Raw genomic sequence first — 15,883 nt, forward strand, 5'->3', positions numbered from 1 at the left:
TAAATAACCATCTCTCGCCCCAGCTGCATCTGCTCTGCCCCGGCTGTGGGAGATGTGCCGGGCGCTGTAGGATGCTCAGCATCCCTTTCCCGGCTCTCACGGGGATGGGGACCAGCATGGGACATCTCCCACGGGGACAACACCAGCCTGGCCCCAGGCAGCCCCTTCCACACGGTCCCATGCAGCTCCTGAGAAAGGCAGGTGATAGAAATAAATAGGATAAAGTCAAATCCTGAGTGCTTGCTGCTCCCCCCACACAGAGCTCGTCCCTTCCCGAGTAAATCAGGCTGAAGAGACATTTATTTGTTGTGGCTTCTCCAGCTATCTAATTGCAAAGTACCCTGGGAGAGGCAGGAGGAATTGTATGGCAACAAAATATATTATTATTGTTATTGCTGTTATTATTACTATTCCTATTCCTATTATAACGTGGCAGTAATTCCATCAACAAATCGCGGTGACACCATAAAACGGAAGAGTGAGGCTTGAAATCGCTTGAGGCCCTCAGCACCAGAATGACACAATTAATAGCTGTATATTTTTATTGCCACATTTAATACTATACATTAAGCCCCACAAATCTTACCATATTATTAAATGCTGCTTTTTATCCTGCTTCAGTTTTGTTTGTTGTTCAGGATGATGGGTGGATGATGCTGGTGGCTGGAGAAGTATGCTTTGCCTCCAAAAATTGCATCCCATCTCCGGTGGTGATGGAGAGAGATAGATCTGGAGCTGAAAACAACGGGACCACGAGAGCTACCGTGGCCTTGGGAGCTGCAGGGAATTGATCGCGAACGTCCTTGTCCAAGCAGGACGGATCCAGGACCAGCTGGGAACCCCGAGCAGGCAGCAATGGGGAACCAGAGACATGGGAATCGCAGCACCATGGGGACCAGCAGGGGAAATGGCTTAAAAAAACTCACCCGAAACAACGCTGCGCTATATTTGTAAGCTATCTCTATAAAACATATCTGCATTCAATATCAGTGTAATGGGAAGCCAGTGTCAGGGAGTGTGACCCCAAGTCCATCTGGATGCAATTCTAGCTTAACATCTGAAAATCAAATACATATTTTTGAAGCCTATCAGACAGAAAGGGCTTTTTTATTTTTTTTTTTTTTGCATCTCCCTCGGCGTGTGCACGGCTCTGATGTATGTGCACGTTAATGGGGTTATTGTCGTAAGGGTGTGACACCAGCGTCCGCAGGAGCCCGAGCTGCCTTCCCCTGTCTGGGTCAGCCTTGAGCAAGCTCTCAGCTGCTCGGCGAGGGCTGGAGGGCTGGGCTCCCCCCAGTCCCCCCAACGCCAATCCTTTATGGGTTCACAACCAGGGCAAGGCACCCCTCTGGCTCTTCTTGGGACCCAGCACTGGGAAAGGTTTCCTTTCTTTTACTTGAGGTCACGGATATGTAGTGAGAGTGGAAACTCACATTCGGAGACTCCCCTGTGCTCGGTATAGCTCGGAAAGTTTGGAGGAAGAAAGTTGTTCCAGCACGCGGGGTTGGCAAGTGCTCCCCGGCTCCTCTTCCAGCGCTGCCCCCGGCTTTTATGGGATTTCATGCATTCGAATGTTCACAGAAATATGGTTTCCTTGCTCCCTGCCTGCCCTGGAGGCGAGTGCTACCACCGGCGGGATGGATCGGCAGCGGGGATGCGTGCGAGCATCCGCGCTCCGCCGCGCCGGGCAGGGCGCAGGCACCACGTGGCCGATGGCAGGCGGCCAACCCAAACGCCATGGTACATGAACTACAAGTAAACACAGCTTGAGTTTCACATGTCAAATATGCTCAACAAACTGCTGGCGGATAATCTACAGGCCAAGAAACCAGACATAAAAAGTAGATGATGAATCAGTTGCAACGATGAATAAATTAGGGGCTGTAACAGTTCGCCCAGAGGCGGCTCGGAGAGGACGAGGAGGGAAAATCCAGCACACACACGACTTTGCTGCCAGTTATTTGCCCAGAGCTCACTTTTCCTCCTAGCAAAACTTCTCCCTCGTGGCCCCGCGGGCCGGGCCAGGCTGCCTGCTTCCTCGCCAGGGCTTTGGATGAGAGAAAAAAAGGCGTTTTGTGCTCAAGCGGCGCCGAGTCAGCAGCTGCACAGTAGGACCTGCTGCACCCCACGCAGAGCACCCGGGGTGGCTGCGGTGGCCATGAGCAGCACCGACGATGCTGCTCTCGCCCCTTCCCCTCCTGCTTTTCTTGGCTGATCTCATTTGATCCTCGGGGTGATGGGTTGGGGTGGCTCCGGCTTGGGCGGTACTGGTGGGGGGTGTCTGTTAAGGGGCCAGTGGGGAGGGAGGCAGAGGATGCACCCAATGTTCTCCCACCCAATGTTCTCCCACCCAATGTCCTCCCACCCGATGTTCTCCCACCCAATGTCCTCCCACCCGATGTTCTCCCATCTGATGCTCTCCCACACCAGGGTGATGCTTCCAGCCCCCGCTGATTTAATTGGCCGGAGTCGCACATGGCAGCTGGAAAGCAAAGTTCCCATCTCCCAAACTCAAACAGGAAGATTCATTAACCGTAAAAATATACAGAGCCCCAGCCCTTCAAAAGCCTGCAATTTATTTTACTCAAGGCAGCCAAACTTTATATAATCTGAGATGAATGCAGGGATCAGGGAGCAGGCGAGGAGGAAGGGGCCGAGAGCGAGCGCAGGGGATGGCGGCGGGGACGGAGGTGGAAGGGGAGGAGGAAGGCGGCTGTTAATGACAGGACAGGCACTGGGGGAACCGGGAAGAAGGGAGCTTTCCAGGAGGACGGCGAACGTGGGGGCAACGCTGAATGATTGATGAACAGGCGAGCCGAGCAATCAACATGCCACTTTATCCAGCCAACAAACCTGGAGCCGTTGGTATTTATACAGGCCCCAGCGTGATTATTATTGTAAGGGAGATTTCTCTAATCAAAACTCCAAAATTACACACAGGCCTTTCTGATTAATATTCCGTGATAACAGCAACGGGGCACATCTGGCAAAAAAGCCACGATTTTTTGCGCTCCCGGTGTCCATTTGTTTGCTTGATGGAAGAATAACAAACACCTCCAGTGCTGCTGGTGCACCCCGGGGTGGCAGGTTCCCATCGCAGGGGGCTTGCTGCACCACCTTGCATTTAAAATGATGCCCAGCTGGCACAATCCTGCTGCCCTGGGGCCAGGAGAAGTGATCCCTGCCCGCACTGCCTGCAGCCCTGCCCGCACTGCCTGCTCCCCTGCCTGCACTGCCTGCAGCCCTGCCTGCACTGCCTGCTCCCCTGCCCGCACTGCCTGCTCCCCTGCCCGCACTGCCTGCAGCCCTGCCTGCACTGCCTGCTCCCCTGCCCGCACTGCCTGCAGCCCTGCCCGCACTGCCTGCTCCCCTGCCCGCACTGCCTGCTCCCCTGCCTGCACTGCCTGCAGCCCTGCCTGCACTGCCTGCTCCCCTGCCCGCACTGCCTGCTCCCCTGCCCGCACTGCCTGCAGCCCTGCCCGCACTGCCTGCTCCCCTGCCCGCACTGCCTGCAGCCCTGCCTGCACTGCCTGCTCCCCTGCCCGCACTGCCTGCTCCCCTGCCCGCACTGCCTGCAGCCCTGCCTGCACTGCCTGCTCCCCTGCCTGCACTGCCTGCTCCCCTGCCTGCACTGCCTGCAGCCCTGCCTGCACTGCCTGCTCCCCTGCCCGCACTGCCTGCAGCCCTGCCCGCACTGCCTGCAGCCCTGCCCGCACTGCCTGCAGCCCTGCCTGCACTGCCTGCTCCCCTGCCCGCACTGCCTGCTCCCCTGCCCGCACTGCCTGCAGCCCTGCCTGCACTGCCTGCTCCCCTGCCTGCACTGCCTGCTCCCCTGCCTGCACTGCCTGCAGCCCTGCCTGCACTGCCTGCTCCCCTGCCCGCACTGCCTGCTCCCCTGCCCGCACTGCCTGCAGCCCTGCCTGCACTGCTTGCTCCCCTGCCCGCACTGCCTGCAGCCCTGCCCGCACTGCCTGCTCCCCTGCCCGCACTGCCTGCAGCCCTGCCCGCACTGCCTGCTGCCCTGCCCGCACTGCCTGCTCCCCTGCCCGCACTGCCTGCTCCCCTGCCTGCACTGCCTGCTCGCAGGCAACTCCGGCTTCGGGAAGCTCCTGTCGAGCCGCTCGCCGGCCGCGATGCTCCGCACATCCTTGCTGTAACGGAACTGATCCTAATGTGATTTTTTTTTGGAAGCCAGGATGGAAAGAGTCTAACCTCATGTTATAAAAAGCAACAAATACATGTGAGGTGGCAGGGCGAGGAAATTCCATCTGGGCTTTCGTGGGATGACCAAGGATGGGTGGGCTGGTGACAGCTTTTGCCTGACATTATGTGGCTCTTTAGGGATGATTCTTCTTACCGATGGAGATGGTTGTGGAGGGGCGGCCCAGGGAAAGCTCTGGAATCCTCCTCCTCCTCCTTACAGCTGGAGGGATTTAGGCTTGATTTGGGCATGATGCACTCCACTGAGAGGAACTGATAACGAGCTCCTCTTTTTCTCAAGCAGTGAGAGGTGCATTTATTTTTTGGAGGCATATATTAAGCAGCTTGGGCTGGAAAATGGTGGTGCCCTCCCTCGTGCTGCTGTGCGAGGGAGGGCACTTTGGACTGGGAAGGGCTTTGCTGAGCTACTGAAAACTGAGCATAAACAGCAACCGGTGCTTATGCAAACCCTCCCCATCCTGCACCTCGCGTGTCTGTCAGAGCAGCTCCGGGCAGGTCCCGGCAGGAATCCTGCCTGTGCATGGCACCCGACCACAGGGGAAGGTGTCTCAGAGCAGAGATGCTCTTTTATAGCCATAAGAAGAGCAGATGGGAGAGAAATGGTGCTTTTTCCCAATGGAGGGATAACCTGGCTCCTTTATTTTCTGGGCAGTAGGCAGCGTGGCAGCACGAGCAGAACTGGCAATGCCAAGGGTGGAGAGAATACTCACGGGAATCTGGTGTAATGGGAATCTCACAAGCTGGAAAGCTTAAATGGGCTTAGGAGAAGCTTTGGACAAAACCTGCTGCATTTGGATGCTCTAACCAAACATCCAAAGACTCCCTTGACACAGAGCTCTGTGGCTCACCAGCCGGAATGGTGGTCCTGGATGGAGGACTATAAATGCACCTTTTCTGCCCCAAACATGCCTCTTCCCACTGCTCGTTTCTTGTGGCACCATATCTGCTCCGCTGCACCCTCCTGGAGCCAGGAGCTGCCTGCCTGGGGGAGGCCCTCCTGCCCTCCCTGGCTTTTCCAGGCAGTGCCTGGACATAATAAACCGTGATTCTCCATCAGACTCCTCCTGTATCTCACGTACCCGGCTGGTCGGTTATCGGTCAGCGAGGAACATCTGCTGTTTTGAAGCACATGGGGAAAAGGTCCAAGTCTTGTGTGGAACAAGGGTGGACGGTGATGTCCACCTCCCGATGAGACCCTGAAGGACTTCAGGAGGATGGGCTCCAAGCGGGTTTCTGCCCAAGGCAGCCAGGCTAGAATTAAAATCTGTGGGGGTGAAAGAAAGAGGAGCGACATGCAATCGTAAAAATCCCCGTTATTTCTTGGGCATCAAGAGCAAGTGATAGTGCTTTTGGGTGCTTGCTGGCCCCAGGAACCTGAGACCACGCAGTCTGGGGTCAGTTTCCCCCCCGTTGTCCCCCTCCCTGAAAGCCGGGGTAGCTCAGATGCTGCCGGGCAGGGTGTGCTGGGGCAGGGGGGACTGGCTGGGTCTGTCCTGTCTCTGATTTCCACGTGGCTGCCAAGTTTGGCTCCTCTCTGAGCTGCTTTACCTGGAGCTGATCCGCAGCCAGCATGCAGGTTATGCATTATCGGAGATTTATGAGGCATGATTTATGGGGCCGGTTGCTGTGCTGGTGTTACGTACCCTGACTGAGGAGTCCAATTTTATGCATAAACTCTATTCTTGGATCACTGTACCTCCAGAAATAGTGGTTTTAAAAAAAAAAAAAAAAAAAAAAAAGAGCTTTCCAGTCACCCACTGTTCCCAGGGCCAGGGAGGAGAACGGGGTCTGGTTTGGTGCCAGGAGGGAGCTCCGGCAGCTCTGCAGCCCCAGCAGCCTCGCTGGGGGGGTTGTTCCTGTTCTCCCCACAGCGAGCCCGATCCAAAGCGCCCTCCGTCCCCAGCCAAACCCCCCGCTGGCTGCAGCCTGGTCGGCACGGGGGAGGTGGCAATGGCCGTGGCGGGTGGCTTGTCCCCGGATCCCATCGCCTGCCGCTCCCCAGCAGCTGCCCCTGAGCAGAAATCCCAGCAGCAGCGTGGGGGGACAGGGCCAAGGACCGCTCTGTTCCCTGATGGACACAGACCATCTGTCCCCTCCGTCCTTGACATTCCAGCAGAGCCGTTCAGCCGCTCTCCGGCTGTGACCCGCTGGCAATTTCCCTCGTCCTGCAGTCCATTAGGAAACATGCCACAGCCTGGGGACACAACTGCTCCTTGTGCCAGAGCCCAGCCCCGAAGGAACGTGCGCCGGGGTGGGATGGAGCCATCCCCCACCTGTTTGCACTCGTGGGGTGCCGGGGGGGCGAGGGACGGCTGCTTTCATCCCCCAGACAGGGCCGTGCTCGCAGCTTCGCTCCGCAGAGCCCCGGGGTCAGGGCTGGGGGGCATTGCCACCTGGCTCCCATTAGGAGGGCTCCGCTCTCCGGAAGGCGGCTGTGTCGTTCCTCCGCTCATGCCAATTACCCCGCCAGGTCTCTGTTAGCCTGCACACAACAAACCCTCCGTGTCCCGCGCTCCGACAGCCCGGCAGGCGCGTCCTTGCCGAGGCGCTTTCCCGCTTGCTGGACACTCTCTCTGGGTTGTGGATATGGCAAATGGCTTCTTTTGCCTTCCTCTTTCTCTGCGTGAGGCAATAGATTTTATTTTTCTTTTCTTTATTTTTTTTTCTTTCTTTTTTCCTCTCCTCCCTGCTTGGCTGGGGTGAGATGTGGCTCCCTGATGAATCCAGCTGTGCCTTGGCCAAGCCAGTGGTGCAGGGTGCCAGCCAGAACTGTGAACTTGATGGCCCAGAGCCCTCCAAAATTAAGGCAGAAGGATGGTCATGAGTACGCCAAGGAATAGCCCTCGCTCCTTGCAGCATCCTGGCTCAACGGCAGTAACGCATTTTTGGAGGTGCTGTCTCCAAGGCCCCTGTTGTGGTATTTAGAGCAGAAAAGCAGCTCTCAGACTGCAAGGGTTTTCTTCCAGCTGCTCTTGGGCTGCTTGGCTATCAGCTCTGCTCCTGGGGAACAAATCAAGTAGCAAACTGCTGAGGTTTGCTGCATGGCTGCCCTCCCCACTGCTCCCCAGGTAAATGGTGGTGTAATAAGATTTGGTCCATGTCCCTGGAAACCCCTTGGAGGAGGATGTGGGGTTTTCAGCACCTTAACTCCTTCATGCACCAGAGAGAGTGAGACCCCACCACGGCCACATCAAGCCCCAGGTTTTGCTGAGAGCCCTGGCCAGGGCGTTGCTGCTATGGGAAGCAGCAGCTTTTGGGGGATGGGGAGAAAACCAGCCTTTCCTTGAGGGAGAGAAAGGACATGGGGAAATCATCCCAGCAGCTGCGGGAGTGGAGCCCGTACCCGTCTTGGACCCGCTGCTGCTGCCCCAGACACCACCAGCTTCTCCTCTGCGAGGGGCCCCCAGGGCTCTGCCCAGGACCGGTGCCCTGTGTGTGCCAGGCTTTGTCCCCAGAACAGCCCTTGGCACCCCAATCCGGGTTCACCAAAGTCGCCGAAGCTTTTCTGCATTTCTCTGCTCTCTTCCCATGGCAAGAGCTATTGTTTAACAGCAGAAAATACCGGATCAGATCCCTTAAGCCAGCGGATTGAGTCTGAGAATAAATTGCTGCTCGCAAAGAGGGGGTTTCGGCACGCCTGCACGTGTGGCTCTCCGCCGGTGGGGTTTGCTGGTTTGACTGGGAGAGTCCCCAGCGCAGAGGGCTAGTGCTGGAGCTGCACCTCACTCCGAGCACAGAGCACCCGCAGCAGCGTCAGCACCATGTCTGGGGACCAGGGAAGTGCAAGGAAGAGGAGACTTCACCTCCTGATGGGTATGGAGGTAGGAAAGTGGCGTGAGGGCAAACATGGGTGTTCAGGGCTCCCCAGCCTGCAGCAGGATGGGTGTCCTTGCAAGCATCCCTGCATCCCCACCCAGAGCATCTCCTTATCCCCTTGCAAGCATCCCTGCATCCCCTTGCAACCGTCCCTGCATCCCCTCCCAGAGCATCCCTGCTTTGGGCTTGGGAAAGGGCAGCTTCATCATGGCTCATGTTTATCCCAAACAGCCGGGACTTGCCTTCACGCCAAGCTAGAGGTTATTTGAGGCTGCTGTCTTGTTCATCAGATCCTCATGTTTCATTAAAAGAAAACAAAAATATCCTCCAGATCAAAATAACAACAGCCTGTAACTTCTTATAAAAAACCCCTGTGCAAGGCTGAAATCCTGGCTCTTACCCGAGGTGCTCAGCTGCATGGCCCTGGGTGCTGAATCACAGAGAGACACCCGAGGGGCAGTGGGTCCCACACCGGTGCAGCCGTGTCCCCCGTGGGGGCTGTGGCACAGCCACTGTCGCCCCCACGTCCCCGCCGCGGTGGTTAACGCTGCTCACATTCTCATGCGAGGGGACAGGAGCAGCCTGGGACAGGCGGGAGGTGGCTGGGAGCTGTTGGGGGGTCCCGTCCATGCAGAAGAATCTCTCAGGCTCCAGATCCATCACCCACTGCGGGGTGCGGGGCCGTGGGACCCCAGGGCCCCCAGACTGGAGCGACTGGAAATGGGGAAGATTCACAGTGCAGAGACTGAGACTATAAAGGGAGCTGAGGAAACTCATAAGGAGGTGTAAATTGGAACAACATGGGCTGTGTCGTGTCCTGATTTGGCTTTGGGGAATTAAGAGCTAATCTTTTCCCTGAGACTGGGATTGCTGGAGTCGTGCACGCAGCACACGAGGGAGTTTGTGATCCCCGAGTAAAGCCAGCGAGTGCCAATGCAGGAGATGCAGGGCTGAGACTTCAGATGATTATTTTTACATTTGGTCTTTCTGTGGTTACTGAGGTGCGTGTTGAAAGTAAAAGCCTCCTTCTGCAGATTTGCTTTTTTTAATAAAAGAACCCTGTATGTGCTCAACCGAGAGAAATAGGTTACAAATTGGTGACAGTGGGTTGGAAATCGGTGGCAGCGGGTTGTAAACTGGAGGCATCTAGTAAGGCTCATATGCCAGTAATAAAAGCAATTCCTGCTCGGCACTGGGGGAACTGGGAGTGGATGGGCTGGGAAAGGAGCAGTGGGCGATGCTCCCGTCTCCTGCCCTTGACCTGATGTGGGGGTTTGGCTCCTGGGAGAGGGGTTTGCCTCCCTGCCTGCATGGAAATATGAAATAGAAGTAAACATATATGTGTGCTTACATCAATGTATACACACAGAGACATTAAGAAACTCCAAACCTCGCTGAAAACTTGGCATTATAATGATACAACACAACAATACAACATGGACTCCATCCATTTGAATGCTCTTCAAGAAAATGGGGGTTGATTGTTTTTTAATTTGCTTTTGCTTGAAAACTGCTGTTACTGCTCCCATGAAGGGCTCTGTTTTGGGAGCCGTCCCTTTCCTACCCCTGTGCCGTGCCCTGGCAGGAGCTGCCGCTGCAGCCCTGGCCTGTGCCCCAGCCCCTCCTCTCCCATCCAGTTCCCTTGCTATCTAGGTCAAAGATTAGCAAGAGCAATAAAAAAAAAAAAAAAAGAAAAAAAAGAAAGCAAGCAAAAGCCAGCATCGTGCCTTTCATGCGGACATTATTTGCTGTTCACAATGGAAAACACATCCCGCTTGTGCTTCCGCCTCCAGCCTTCCCCATCTCTGTGCACACCGGGTCTGAGCAGGAGGAGGAGGAGGAGGAGGAGGGTTGTGTGCCAGTGCAGGGCTCAGCATGGCCAGCCTGGAGGCAGGACTGTCCCAGCCCTGGGACCACGCTTGGCCAGCCCAGCTCACGATGCCCACGGATGCTCTGGGGACAAGGGTGAGGCTGGTCCCCCGGGGCAGCCCTCAAGACCCTCTGGGTTATATGTGCGTGGAAGAGCCCCCCCAGAAATAAAATATCCCCCTGCAAAGCGCCAAGTCCCACATGCTCCCGACCCCTGGTCCAAGGGGATGCAGGAGATCAGTGTCCTTGGGCTGTGCTGGGTGCTGGGGTGATGCTCAGCCCCCTAGGAGGGTGCTGGGTCAATGGGCAGTCCCTGAGAGGGTGCTGGGGTGATGGGCAGCCCCCAGCAGGGTGCTGGTCGGGGGGGGCACGCAGGAGCAGATCGGGCGATGCCAGCTGCAGGCAGCGCGGCCGTGCCTGCCAGCCCGGATTGTTTCAGCCCAGCGACCGCACAAGTGGCTTTGCTAAAGCTGCAAGTTGATCTCATGGAAGGAAATTGAATTGTCGTCGGGGCTGGGTTTTATCTGGGCTTTGGGCTCCGCTGCCTGGCTCGGGCTATTAACGTTCGCTCGTCTGATTACAGACACAGCTTGGGGTGAGAGGTCAGGTTTAAATCATGCCTTTTTTCCTTTCTCATCAGAAAGCGTGTCGCTGAGGGGCTGGAGGTGTGAGGGAGGAGGGGGGTCGGGAATGAGCCCCCAAGCAGCTAAAGGGGAGCCCCGGAAAGGGCAGCAGCTTCTCCAGGCAGCACAGCACCACGAACACCCCAAACCATGGGAGCTCATGGGTGCTCTGTGGCCAGAGGGAGCCCAGGAGGTGCAGGGGGTCACAGCAGATTCAAAGGTCTTTGCCATGATGTCCCCAAACTGTCCCGATGGGGATCCAGGTGTGTCCTGGTCACGGGCAGTGTCGGCGGTGCCATAGCAGAGCTTTGTTTTGGAGCACCAGGAGATTGTGCTTTATCTTGCGCTCACCTTGTGGCGTCCAGATCTGCAGGGATCTTGTTTTGAAACGTTTTTTTCTCCCACAGTCACTAACATGGGTGACCAGCTATTTTTACTCAAAAAACAAAAGAAAAAAGGGAAAGGTGATGCCAAAAGTGACCTTTTTGCTATAATCACAGGACTCGAGGAACTGGAGATTTAAGGTAGTATGTAAATACAGTGAGAAGGTGCCCGCTGGTATCATTAAGCTGCTTAAACTGAGGTGTGTGGAGAGACTTGTCCAGCACTCTTGGGAAGCTGTGACCATGGGGGGTGGCTGGCAGCGGTGCTGGTGGAGTCCAACCATCCCCTTCCCGTCCCCCCAGTGCCCCTGGGTTAAGGTTCTTTAATGACCTTAATCACCAGTTCATTTACAGCAGTCACTTTCCCCACTGCTGCCCTCCCCCAGCATGGGAATAACATCTGCTACCCAACATTGCCCCTATAAACTGCTCCTGTTTCACATTGCAAAAAATATACAGGGCATTAAACTAGGTATGTTTTATAGGGGAACTGTCAAGCAGCTTAAATCCAGGCTCTGACCTACTTAAAAGTTGTCCTAATCAGGGGAGGCATCTGTGTGTGTGTGTGTGTGCTGAGTTCACGTCTCCCCTTCCATGTGTCACCCTGGTGCTAAGAAATGAAAATGGAAATTATTTACAGAACAGAGGAGTCATATTGCGGCAGCTAAGGAAGCAGGAGCCGTCCTGTCCTGCATGGTGACAGCCCCGTGGGGACAAGAAGCAACAAGGATGGGGAAGGATGTCTCATCCAGCCTTGAGAGCAGCCCCCAATTATTGCTGACCCAAGTTTTGCAACACCAGAGACATCTGTAAGTGGGTGCTGCGATGGAGGCTGCATGCTGCAGAAGAGGAGGAGGAGGAGGGATGTTGGTGCTGCCCGGCAAATCATGTTCTCGGGTTTAATTGCCTTTTGTGCCACAGATTTCACGTGGGATGACAGGGGTGCTGCTCCCACCGATAACCGGGGGCTCCCAGTCCTGCTGGGGCTGCACGAGGAGCAACGCCCAGTAGGGCTGATGCACCCGGGGACATCGATAGCAGAACCCACTGGACCTTCACCTTGCTGCATGGTCACAGGTCCCAGGTCAGTGTCCCCAGGTTGGCCGCAGCACCCCGCAGCACCCCGCAGCACCCCGCAGCACCCTGCAGGCTCCCCTTGCAGCGCTGGCAGGGAGCAGCTGAATTTCCCTGCCCTCCTCTGCCGAGGCCATCTGCAGCCTGCGAGCTCTTAACACTGGATATTTATGAAGTGTCTGTAACTCCGATGGTTGGCAACGCTGCCAGCAGAAACACCCCGTCCCTTCCCCGTGCACTCCCGGCGCCCCGCCAGCCCAGGAGAAAGAGAAACGAGGCTTCGCTGCTGTAATTCAAACCAGTCCTGAGAGGGAAAGGGCTGGTGGTGAGGAGGATGCTGCCGGGGCTGCTCTGTGCCCCCGAACCCGTGCCCAGCCTGGGAAGCAGCTCTGCAGAGCATCCTGCCCATCTGCCAGGGCAAAGCCACACTGGGGTGAGCGGGGGTCTCAGCTTGCTGGGCAGCAAAGGTCACCTCCATCCTGTCCCCACATGTGTCCTCAGCCTCAGGAACACCCGGATCCCCAAGCGCTGCCACGGGCGTCTGTGCATCTATGCTCTGATGGGGCAGGTAAGTGGGTGCTGCCAGCACGGGCTCCGTGGTGCCGGCGATGTGCTGCCCCCTGTGTCACCCGGGCACCCAGCCCCTGCGGTTGTCGTGCGACGGGCAGGATGAGCAAATGCTGACACAACACTGCTAAATCCCACAACATGTACCTGCAGCCCGCAACAAGTCGGGAGCCGGAGCAAGGGCAGGTCACGATGGCTTCCTGGGTGCAGGGGGAGGGAAGGGCCCCCTCCTGCCCTGGGGGGGCTGATTCAGCCTCCCAGGACCGTGTGCCTGGCTGTGCCGTGAGTCATGGGGCGAGGAGCTCGCACCCGCCCCAGCGCTTGGGTGCGGGGCTCCGATCCCAGCTGGGGACCCGGCACCCACTGCAGCCGTGCTGGGCTACTGGGCACCCCCCGGGCCGGACGGTTTAGCCTGTGGCCTCCTTGTCTGGAGCAGCCAGCTGCTGTGGAACGTGTTGGGAATTAAAATCCCATCAAAACCCCATGTTTTGCAACCCTGGAGATATCTGTAAATGGGGACTGCTATGGAGGCTGTGCCCTGCGGAGGAGGAGGAAGAGGAGAGATGCTGGTGCTGCCAAGCAAAGGCACATTCTTTGGTTTAGTTGCGCTTTCTGCCATAGACTTCGTGTGAAGCTAAATCCCATTTCTGTGTAGCATCGGACAGGGAAGAGCAGAGCCCAGCAGCCTCCATGCCTGTGCCCTGGCCGTGAAGGTGAAGCCTCCGGCTGGGACATCATTTTATCCTCACTGTCCCCCAGCTTGGCCACTCTCCTCCTTGGTTCCCACTCCCAGAGGTGTTTGGACAGAATGGGAAGGCAGAAAGAGGAGCTGGGGATAACTGGAGCTTCATCCCCCAGGGAACGGACCAAACCCAAAGTGCAGCCCCATGGTCCTGTCCCCACCACGGCTGCGCAGGGGCAGGTCCCCCAAGGCTCCCCTGTCAGAGGGTTTGCTCGGGAGCTTTGACCAAGCTCAGCTCAGCCCTCAGAAACCCACAGCCCTGATTTCTTCCCCTTTGCTGATGATTTTTCCTACTTCATTCCCATCACCCACCTGCACCCCTGGGTTTGCCAGAACCCCAAGCACAGAGGTGTCCGTCTCCAGCCGTGCCGGGGCTGCCCCGGGGGTGCCCGGGCACCAGGACAAGATGCTCCCTGGCCGTGCAGCCTCCCGTGTCCTCACTGGCTGCTGATTCCTGCCCTTGGCCTTGTCCGTACGCGGTGAGACACCAGGGCTGTGCAGCAGCCAGACATCAAAGGGGCTTTAATGGGGGATTGAGTGTTGGGGGCTGGTGCCCGGGGTATCTGCCACTTCCCACTCCCCTCCAAGGCACTTAGTCCCTAATTAAACTGTACACAGCATTCCTTCCCCATCACACCTCATAAAAAGGAGGAACCCACAGAAAACGGGCTGTGTTACACCGAAGATAATGATCACGGCACGGTGCAGCGAGGGCTGCGGCTCCAGCAGAGAGCGGGGACCCTGCCAGGGAAAGTGTGACCTGTTTCTGTGTCAGTCACTCTGCGCTGGCATATGAGAAAGTGAGTAGTAATCCACCATAATGAGAGAGGGGAAAGAGAAAAATAAAAGCAATAGCAGATTTGCAAACATGCCCCGGTGGCTGGGGGACACGCGACAGAGGTGTGAGCTGACGGGCGGGCTGTGGCGCGGTGTCCGCAGGGCTGCGCTCTGCAAAGGCTTTGCTGCTGGTGGTTCTGTACCAAGGAGAGCCCATCACCGCGGCTTCTGGCCCCTCTGCCCTCACTGCCAGGGCCAAACCCGGGAATATGGCAATCCTCGGTACTGCGAGGGTGTGGGATGTCAGGGATTCAATGGAGAATATAAGGTGAGGGTTAGGAAACTGACTCCATAACGCGAACTCAAACATGCAGAATCAAAATCTTCCATTTCAGAGGCTCGAGGTAGACCTGGAAAACCCAGATCCCTCCTGCTCTCTGCGGACACGCAGGGTGCGAGGAGTTTGTCCCGCTTTGCACCGCAGAGGCGAAACTTGCTCAGCTGCGGCGTCTGATGGGGTGAGAGGCGGCGATCAGAAAGATGCTGTTGATCATCGTTCCTATTGGCTTCGCTATCAAACCGGGGCAAGTTTTTGGAACACTTGCTCTGGGTCCCTGCCCGGCGAGGGCGCCCTGTCCTCTCCCGTCCCCGCTGGGGACACGGGCTCTCCCCAGGAGGGAGAAGCTCTGGCTGAGGCTGAGCACGGGCAGGAGCAGAGGGCTCTGCTCCTCCGGCCCCGTCCACCGCCTGTCCCCCTTTAATGTGTTTTACACATGTGACGAATATCGAAGGAATTTGTTATTTAAAGCCTGTTTTGATTGAAATCACACATAAATCGGCTCATGCTTGGGGCCTTCCTGTAAGTTATTATTATTTTTTTCATTTCGGGGGAAGATTATGTTTCTTAGGCAAACAGGAAAAACAACAGGGAAAAAAGGCTGTGTTTGTTTCTTTAGCTTGGAGCTGGAGCTCGGAGTGGCTCCCCATGGCGGAGCAGCACTGAGGCATCAGAGGGTCCCGCCAACGTGCAGAGGGCTGGCTTGGGTAACCCTGCCGTCCCCCGAACGCGGCCAGCCTCGCAGGGACACAGCGCAGCAGAAAGAGCTTTCCCAGCCTGGTGGGACATGGGTCTTCAGAGACGCGGGGCCAAAAAAGCCCATGGCTGTGTTTAGGTTTTAAATAGGCTTTTTACAGAAATGCAGCCCGCCCTTGCTTCCCCCCTCCTTCTCCCTCGTGCCACGATGCCTGGACCATCCCTGCTCCCCATGGCGAGGATGTACCTCCAGGTCAGAGCTGTCGGTGGCCCTGCAGCAGTGTCTGCAAGTCCATCCAAGTAGCTCTGGCGTGCAGGCAAGCAGAACTGAGCCAGTGGGGTACCTGGGAGAGATATTTTCCTCTCCTCCTTCTCCTTCGGAGGAGGAGGAGGGGGTGGACGGAGCTGCTGGAGGCCCAGCGGGGTTTGGGGAGCCCATCTCTAAGGCGGTGTGTGAACGTGGCTGCGGGTGGGAGCAGGAGCCCCTCTTGGTGGGAACGAGGAGGCGTTCGCAGGTCATTTCAGCATGTTGTCCCAGTCAAATATTTGCCTAGTTAATAAATATATTGTTGTTTTTTTTACAGTGAGGAAATGAGGAGACTGCAAAGAAAAATAATGAAAGGCCTTTCTTGTGCAGTCCTGCTCTGCAAGAACCTGGATCAGGCCCTCCGCCTTCTCCTTGGCCCTCACGCTATAAGGAACCCTGCTGCGGGTTTCACAACGGCGTGATTGACAAGATTAGAAATTATCTCCCCCTCTCTCTACATATAAGGTTACT

This window comes from Caloenas nicobarica, chromosome 12, assembly GCF_036013445.1.
Source record: "Caloenas nicobarica isolate bCalNic1 chromosome 12, bCalNic1.hap1, whole genome shotgun sequence".
Lineage (NCBI taxonomy): Eukaryota > Metazoa > Chordata > Aves > Columbiformes > Columbidae > Caloenas > Caloenas nicobarica.